Raw genomic sequence first — 9,496 nt, 5'->3', positions numbered from 1 at the left:
CTGTGAGGCCACCACAGAGTCGGAGTGGGCCCAATGAGCGAAGTGACTGGTTCGGGTCGCTGCAGGTTCGGGTCGCTGCAGGTTCGGGTCGCTGCAGGTTCAGGTCGCTGCAGGTTCGGATCGCTGCAGGTTCAGATCTCTGCAGGTTCGGATCGCTGCAGGTTCGGGTCGCTGCAGGTTCAGGTCGCTGCAGGTTCGGATCGCTGCAGGTTCAGATCTCTGCAGGTTCGGATCGCTGCAGGTTCGGATCGCTGCAGGTTCGGATCGCTGCAGGTTCAGATCGCCCCGGTCCACTTCTCGGCCCCGCCCCGGTCCACTTCTTGACCCCATCCCGGTCCACTTCTCGGCCCCGCCCCGGTCCACTTCTTGACCCCATCCCGGCCCACTTCTCGGTCCCGCCCCGGTCCACTTCTTGACCCCATCCCGGTCCACTTCTCGGTCCCGCCCCGGTCCACTTCTTGACCCCATCCCGGCCCACTTCTCGGCCCCGCCCCGGTCCACTTCTTGACCCCATCCCGGCCCACTTCTCGGTCCCGCCCCGGTCCACTTCTTGACCCCATCCCGGTCCACTTCTCGGTCCCGCCCCGGTCCACTTCTTGACCCCATCCCGGCCCACTTCTCGGTCCCGCCCCGGTCCACTTCTTGACCCCATCCCGGCCCACTTCTCGGTCCCGCCCCGGTCCACTTCTTGGCCCCATCCCGGTCCAATTCTTGGCCCCGCCCCGGCCCACTTCTTGGCCCCATCCCGGCCCACTTCTCGGTCCCGCCCCGGTCCACTTCTTGGCCCCGCCCCGGTCCACTTCTCGGCCCCGCCCCGGTCCACTTCTTGGCCCCATCCCGGTCCAATTCTCGGTCCCGCCCCGGTCCACTTCTCGCCCTTACATTTAGCAGAGGCCAGGTGCCCTCCTTCTTATGGAGAACCAGTCGTGGGTAATTTAAGTCTACAGGCCCAGATGAAATGGACCCAACCCGGGATCAGCCAGAAAACCATCAGTTTCCTGTCACTGACTGGACAAATGGTTCCGGTCGGCCTGCAGGAACCTGCCGAACAGGAAAGGTTCGGCCTGTTCACAGCTGTCTGATGATGAGCTCATGCATCCCTTCCTGCTGCAGCCAGAAGGTGTTACTTCCGGTCAGACTCGCGCAGGTGTGCTCTGCGCGCACCTTTACCTGACTGTCTGATTATGTCGCAGTGTTTCTCAGGCTTCACCTTTAATTGGACCCACCAGAACTCAGGGGAACAGAACCTGTCCTCCTTTCACAAGCTCACCGTTTGCTGCGTAAAGCTCCAGCTTTTCTTCACACTTCCATTTACCAACAGAACCAAGTGTTCTCGGCCCATTTGCTCCCAGAGTGTCAGCAGACACCGGACCGAGCAGTTCTCCCTCATCGGAGCCGAGTGGGTCAAACGCTTTTAGTTCGGGTTGAAGGTTCAGAACCGTGATCCGGTCCCTACATTAATCACCAGCAGCTCCTTTTCTACCTTCTGCGCGTTTCTCTGGACCATGAAAAGCAGTTTGGACCCGAATCACCTTTGAATGTATCTGATGAAGCAGCCGGTACCGTAACGGCACGTTTATTAGGACTGAACTCTCTGCAGGAGGTGGGTTCCTCTTCGGCGGCTCCATCTGAGCTCCGTCAGGGTTTTTCACAGCGGAAATAAAATGATTTAAAAAGAATGTGAGACAGGAAATAAAGCAGCGGGTCTGTCCGCGGAGACACAGACAGGTCTGTTGTTTCAGATCGTCTGTTTTCGCTTTCAGCCTTTTGTCCGGATCTGCTGTTATTACTGACCCAAACACACACGCGTTTCCCTCGCTTCTGAGCAACACGCGCGCGCGCGCACACGCACACACACACTCTGATTGGCTGTCAGCAGAACAGTGGAAATTAAATCAGTTTATATGAAACAACCAAACATCTAAACGCGTCCGGATGACGGTGACCCGCTGGAGTCACGATGCTCCGCCGGTTCGACCATCAGTTTCACTTTACTGCCGGAAACAGCCCGGCGCGCGGTCTGTCCACCTTTCTTTCAGTTTTCCTGATGAGAGCAGCAGAGCTGAGCTGGACTCTGGACCCGTCAGTGCATCCGGACTCATGACAGTATCCACGGCGCGAGTCTGTCTCATCAGACATGACGTCACACAGGAAAAGTTCTGGATCACGTCTTCTTCAGGGTGGCTGTGGTTCTGCTGGTTTCTGAGCAGAACTTCTTAACTTCACGGTGTTCGTGAGCTGCTCCGAGCTGCAGGAGGCGGAACCAGGCGAGGAGGGCCGGAAAAGGTTTTTGGTGAAGGAAAAACCACAAAGTGAACTTAAAAGGAACAAAAGAAGAAGAAAAGAAGGAGAAAAGAAGGAGAAAAGGAACAAAAGAAGAAGAAAAGGAACAATAGAAGAAGAAAAGAAGGAGAAAAGAAGGAGAAAAGGAACAAAAGAAGAAGAAAAGGAACAATAGAAGAAGAAAAGAAGGAGAAAAGGAACAAAAGAAGGAGAAAAGGAACAAAAGAAGGAGAAAAGGAACAAAAGAAGAAGAAAAGGAACAAAAGAAGAAAAGGAACAAAAGAAGGAGAAAAGGAACAAGAGAAGAAGAAAAGGAACAAAAGAAGGAGAAAAGGAACAAGAGAAGAAGAAAAGGAACAAAAGAAGAAGAAAAGGAACAAAAGAAGAAGAAAAGGAACAAAAGAAGGAGAAAAGGAACAAAAGAAGAAGAAAAGGAACAAAAGAAGGAGAAAAGGAACAAGAGAAGAAGAAAAGGAACAAAAGAAGAAGAAAAGGAACAAAAGAAGAAGAAAAGGAACAAAAGAAGGAGAAAAGGAACAAAAGAAGGAGAAAAGGAACAAAAGAAGTAGGAACCAGACGGTCAGAACCAGGCGGTCAGGACCAGGCGGTCAGAACCAGGCGCGACACAGAAGCTGTAAACCCAGCAGGATGGAACCAAAGAAGGAAACGATGAGACGGAAAACATCCAAAACCCACAAACCAGGACAGATTCTGGTGTTCAGAAACAGAGAAATGGACTTTGTCAGTTAAAGCTGGTGACTGTAAGTTGTGCTGCTGTGTGAAAGGGAAACAGGACCAGAACCTTGTCCCGATACCGGGTTCCTGGGTCCACTTTGTTGAATTTAAATGTTTCTCAAAGACAAAACCAACGTGGTTTAAGAGAAGAATCCAGCTGCTCATTCAGGCCCGGAAGTAAAGGTCCAAAAAGCTGATTTGACCTCTCAGACTTTACTGTTAATCATTTCATACATGACCAGACTTCCTGCAGAGTCCAGGCTGTGTTTTACCCTGCCGGACGTCCACAGATAACCATCTGATGGCCTTCTCAACCCTTTGGAATGGATCGTGTTCCCTTTCCCTTAGAAAAGCCCGGTTCCAAAGGAAGCTGTGTTTCTGGGTGATTACAGGATTTAATCCTGGGTTCCGTTCGGCCCATAACTTTGTCACTTCCTGGTTGAGTTTAGGAGAAAGCATCCCTTAGAAACCGGTCCTGGTCAGGACTAAGATGCGTTCTGTGCACTTTGCCGTCGTCCCGTTGGTGGAGGCGGCCACCGGAGGGCTTACAGGTTGGCATCATCACAGCCTCGGCGCTCAGGGACAAGTTTAGCAGAAACGGGTCAGAACATCAGCTCTAATCCTGCTCAGACTGCTTAGTGAGTCCATTTCTGTCAGACTCCTCTGAAAAGCTGATCATTTGTCAGGTTAACCCCCAACAACGCTGTGTTGGGTTCTGATTTAAAGAAGCAGGTCCAACGGGTCGTTGATGGTGTTTTTCCCCCCTCTTTTCCCTCTTTTCTGTCTTCTCAAACCCCAGCTGGTCGAGGCGGCCACCCTTCCTGAGTCTGGTTCTGCCAGAGGTTTCTTCCTGGTTCTGCCAGAGGTTTCTTCCTGGTTCTGGTTCTGCCAGAGGTTTCTTCCTGGTTCTGGTTCTGCCAGAGGTTTCTTCCTGGTTCTGCCAGAGGTTTCTTCCTGGTTCTGGTTCTGCCAGAGGTTTCTTCCTGGTTCTGGTTCTGCCAGAGGTTTCTTCCTGGTTCTGCCAGAGGTTCCTTCCTGTTAAAGGGAGTCGTTCCTTTCCACAGTCCCTCAGGCTCAGGACGGGAGATTGGACTGAAGACAAGTTTCGGTCCAATCTGTTGGTTTCCTTAGCTCGGATATTATTTTTGAATTGGCTCCATATGAATTAATTGGATTATGATTACAATGAATTGAATTCCAATTGGCTTGAATTGGACTTTATTACTTAAGTGCCTTGAGATGACAATTGTTGTAATCTGGCGCTTTATAAATAAAACTGAATTGAATTGAATTGAATTGAATTGATCCGTTTCACAACTGATTGATGACCTATTTTCAATTATTCTTAAGCTTAAATACAACCTTTCCCAACATCGGCTTCTAAAATCTGTGCATCATGTGAACGTAGAACAGAGAAGAAGTCTGGCATCCCAGAGTGTTTGGATGCACGCCTCTGGTGTTTGGCAGCTCATGGGGGTCAGATGCACAGAAGCAAATATAAAAAACGATTAGATAATGCTATCGGGCACAAAGAGAAAAGATCTGAAGTGAGACTACAGTTAAAGTGGAGCATTACCCATGATTCCCTGCAGCAGGACGTGTCCCAGCGTCCCCCCACATGACCGAGTGCTGCGGGAATGAGAGGAAGGAATGAAAATAAATGAGATAAGAGCTTTAACAGCCTGTCTGCCTGCCGTCTGCTGGTTCAGTTTCACAGGAAGAGCACAGTTACACGTGCAGGATACATGAAGGTGTTTGGGTTGGACCCACACGAGTGTTTCTGAGAGAAAAGACAACATGCTGAGCAGGAGAAGAACCTGGAGCTGAGTCTAAGTTCGGTGCAGAGTCTCTGTCGTTAGAGGCTGCGAGTCTTTAGAGAAGCACCAGCTGACAGACCAACAGAACGAGTCTTTTACGGGCCATGAGCACTCAGACCTTAAAGAGTTTTAAAGATCTGAAGAACAAAAACGGTAATATTAATGGCACCAGCTTAGTAACGGAGGAACCTGAAAGGAACCTGAAAGGAACCTGGAAGGAACCTGAAAGGAACCTGGAAGGAACCTCAAAGGAACCTGGAAGGAACCTGGAAGGAACCTGGAAGGAACCTCAAAGGAACCTCAAAGGAACCTCAAAGGAACCTGGAAGGAACCTCAAAGGAACCTGGAAGGAACTTGAAAGGAACTTGAAAGGAACCTGGAAGGAACCTGAAAGGAACCTGAAAGGAACCTGTAAGGAACCTGAAAGGAACCTGGAAGGAACCTGGAAGGAACCTGGAAGGAACCTGGAAGGAACCTGAGGAACATGAAAGGAACCTGGAAGGAACCTGGAAGGAACCTGAAAGGAACCTGAAAGGAACCTGGAAGGAACCTGGAAGGAACCTGAAAGGAACCTGAAACGCACCTGGAAGGAACCTGGAAGGAACCTGAAAGGAACCTGGAAGGAACCTGAAAGGAACCTGGAAGGAACCTGAAAGGAACCTGAAAGGAACCTGGAAGGAACCTGAAAGGAACCTGAAAGGAACCTGGAAGGAACCTGAAAGGAACCTGAAACGAACCTGGAAGGAACCTGAGGAACATGGAAGGAACCTGGAAGGAACCTGAAAGGAACATGGAAGGAACCTGGAATGAACCTCAAAGGAACATGGAAGGAACCTGGAAGGAACCTGAAAGGAACCTGAAACGAACCTGGAAGGAACCTGAGGAACATGGAAGGAACATGGAAGGAACCTGGAATGAACCTCAAAGGAACATGGAAGGAACCTGGAAGGAACCTGAAAGGAACCTGAAACGAACCTGGAAGGAACCTGAGGAACATGGAAGGAACCTGGAAGGAACATGGAAGGAACCTGGAAGGAACCTGGAAGGAACCTGAAAGGAACCTGGAAGGAACCTGAAAGGAACCCGGAAGAGTCTTAAAGCGAGAATCTGAGCTTTTTGGATTGTTAGAACCTTCTCCATGTGTTAGGGGTAGAAAGCTCCCCATGAAGCAGGATTAATCTCCGGGCCAACAGGACTATGAAGGCTGATGCCTGTCTCATAGCAACAGGGTCAGGAGGGACGCCAGAAATGGCTGATAATGGATTGGGAGGGATGGCATGAAAACTCTTCCAAAAAGCCAATTTGGGGCACGACAAATGAAAGTGACCAGCGGGAGATTGTTTGCTTGTGTTGGAGGCTGAAGGTTCAGTTCTGGCTAATTTCTGTAATAATTTCTGCGTTGGATCCAACCGTGACGGCACATATGGAGAGAGAACCAAAGTCCATGTTCTGGTCACACTCTCATGGTTCGTTTTTCAGGCTGAGAGGTGTGGAGGTACCTTAAACAGATGTATAGAGTAGAGATATGCTTTATATAAAGTAGAGATATGCTTTATATAAAGTAGAGATATGCTTTATATAAAGTAGAGATATGCTTTATATAAAGTAGAGATGTGCTTTATATAAAGTAGAGATATACTTTATATAAAGAAGAGATATGCTTTATATAAAGAAGAGATATGCTTTATATAAAGTAGAGATGTGCTTTATATAAAGTAGAGATATGCTTTATATAAAGTAGAGATATGCTTTATATAAAGTAGAGATGTGCTTTATATAAAGTAGAGATATGCTTTATATAAAGTAGAGATATGCTTTATATAAAGTAGAGATGCACTTCTCCTGATTGACAGTCATAGCTAAGTCCAGCAGGACTTTGGGAGCCGATTCTTTCAGTATGGGGGGTTTGCAAAGTCTCCCATCTGGAGGAGATTAAAGAGTTAAAGAGTTTCACAGCTGAACTTTAAACAAGTGATCCGCAAAGAAAGCAAAATACCGTTTTTGTGTCGTTCTCTCATTGAAGATTTGAAGATTTAAGCTCCATGTTTTCAGCGAGGATCAAGTTTTAAATCAAGTTTGCCTCCACAGAAGCAAAGTGAGGGAAGTTAAGGGCAGTGAGAGGGAGAAGCTGTAATTTCCAGGTTGACTCGGGCAGTCTGGGAGTCACATCCGTCACCCATCCAGTTTCTGCACATTGGTCACCCAATGGTATCGCCTCACCTTAGGACTGCTATGCCACCGTTGTTCTTAGGATTCTCTTTGGATTTAGCCAGTTTCTATAGATTCGAACCACTGTCCTAATTAAGCATAACCAACCTAGAAGGGGTTGTGTGTAAAGGGATCAGCCTATAAAGTCTGTCTTCTCTGCCAGAGGTGAAAGGTTTCCATGGAACAAATCAAATATAGAGACTTTGATGAGAATGCTGAAGTGAATCCAAGATGTTTAACAGAGTGTCAGAGCTGCTTAAGCACTGAGTAGAACTTTAATAACTTACTTAGTTGGTAACTGGATGAGTAACCGGAGTGTGCCAAGCTGTTGGAAAGGTAGAGAGCTACCTGGGACTGAGGTGTAAAGGAGGGAATCATCTGCATATCGTGAGACTTTATGTTTGGTATCGCGTTTGAAGCCTTTTTATGAGTCAGCGGATTCCTGAAGCTTATTTTCAGTTTCCTTTCTCTAAATGTGTGTTATTTTAATTCAAACTACAGCCTAAACCTTCTGTCTCACCTGTGCAGGTGTGTCACTGCAGCGGGAAGTCTCTCTGTCACTGTGATGGGGTCAAAGGCCAGAAGGTGAGTGCAGGTTGGGTTCTGCTTTCCTTTCAGGACGCCCACACAACAAATGATTAACTCAGATTAAACAGCTGTTGGAAACACTGAGGCCTTTCTTTAACAGAAGCTGTGGGTGATATGCAGGCTTAAAGTGGAAGTGCAAAACAAACACATTTTCACTACAAAAAGAGTGTTTAAACCCTGTATTTTAAGGTAAATCCTGCTTTTGCTGTATTTGAGTATATATTTCAGAGCATATACATGTATATAAACTGTATATTTATATGTGTTTTCCCTGTATCATACAACCTTATCTTTCTCTGGTCAGATGCAAAGCTTTTGCTCCCACACAGTAATTCAGGATAAGATTTACCTTTTTTTCTGTTTATGTTGAATCAAACTCTGACAGCCAGCTCCTCTAAAGCCACCTGGATCGGGTTTCTGAAGGAGAATTTTGCCCATCAGCTGTTTCTGGTGTTGGTTTGTTTGAGGAATCGTCTCTTGATGGAACTTTGAACAGGACATAACTCAGAGAGTCACATGACAACGGACAGGATGTGGGGTTGCTATGGGTGGTGAGCTTTAAGAATCTGTTTGTTTGCTCTTTAAATCACTCCACTCATCACATATTTGATGGTTTACACTCAGATGGATGTGATGGGTCCTCCATAAATCCAGCCCTCTGTCTCGTCCATGTTTAACTGATTCAACTCCAGACAGCCGTGATCACTTTCTGCCAGACGTGATTAGATTGCACTTATCAGCGTTGTTGTGTCTCATGGAGGTGCTATCAGCTGCCGTCTCTCTGACTGTGTGCTGCCCCCCAGTGGTGAGCTGCCCTCACTGCATGGGTCCATGAAACCTTGTCTTTAACGAGTGTATTTTTACGTTTTCAGTTTGTTTTTTTGTACTTTTTGAATAGAGAGTTTTCTTATCAGCATTTCTGTAGTGTCTCAGTTTGTCATCATCTTTATCTTTCCGCCACTGGTCCGGCCTCTCCGGTGAAATGACGACAGTATGTAGGTCTGAGTTGATCTGCACTGAAGCCTGAAGTCTTTTGTCACTGCAGCAGTCTGATGGGGCTCAGGTGTGGCACCTGAGACCACCCAGGTATGACCACCAGGTCTCACGTAAGTTCAGGAGACAGAAAGAAAGAGCGGTTCCTCTCTGCTGAACATGAAACGTCCGTTTATTTCCCTGGACATGAATGCATCTGGCCTGCAGCCAGCAGGCCTCACACCCAGCTCTACCTGCCGGAGTTCAGCGGTTTGCTGCCCCACGGTGGACAAAAGGGGAACTAAACCTGCGTGGTTCTGTCATCCACAGGGAGAGCCCGGTTACATCGGGTACCCCGGACTCCCTGGGGTGATGGGTTACCCTGGAAACGAGGGTAACCAAGGCTTCCTTGGAGAAAAGGTAACAACCAATCATTATATTCTTATTATATTCAGACATTCCTCAGGAATCTCTCTTTTATCGCCTTCCATGATGTTTAAAATGAATATTTTGTACATTTTCTGCCACAGTAGATAAAAAAAATGCAAAATAAAACCTATGATGAATAAAATTGAACCCTGAAGGTTCTGAAACACACTCTTGACTCTTTAATCGGACATCCCACATTTAACATGAAGGTTTTCATTTCAACGTGTTTATCTTTGCGTGTAGGAAAGGAACATGTTATAAACATATATCATCATACAGTTCATCTTCTCTTATTCTCAGGGTGATGGAGGAGCAGCAGGAGGTCCGGGACAGAAAGGCTCTCGGGTAAGACTGACCGTGATGATCGACCGCCATTTTCTTTCTTTATTTTAACTCTGTAATATTTCTGTGAGCCACCAGGGGGCGACGAGTCCTGAAAAAGTCCTAACTTCTTTTCTTTCTTT

This window comes from Leuresthes tenuis, unplaced genomic scaffold, assembly GCF_036924035.1.
Source record: "Leuresthes tenuis unplaced genomic scaffold, fLeuTen1.0.hap1 SCAF_9, whole genome shotgun sequence".
NCBI classification, from domain to species: Eukaryota; Metazoa; Chordata; class Actinopteri; order Atheriniformes; family Atherinopsidae; genus Leuresthes; species Leuresthes tenuis.
Note: the sequence above shows the minus strand (reverse complement) of the source record.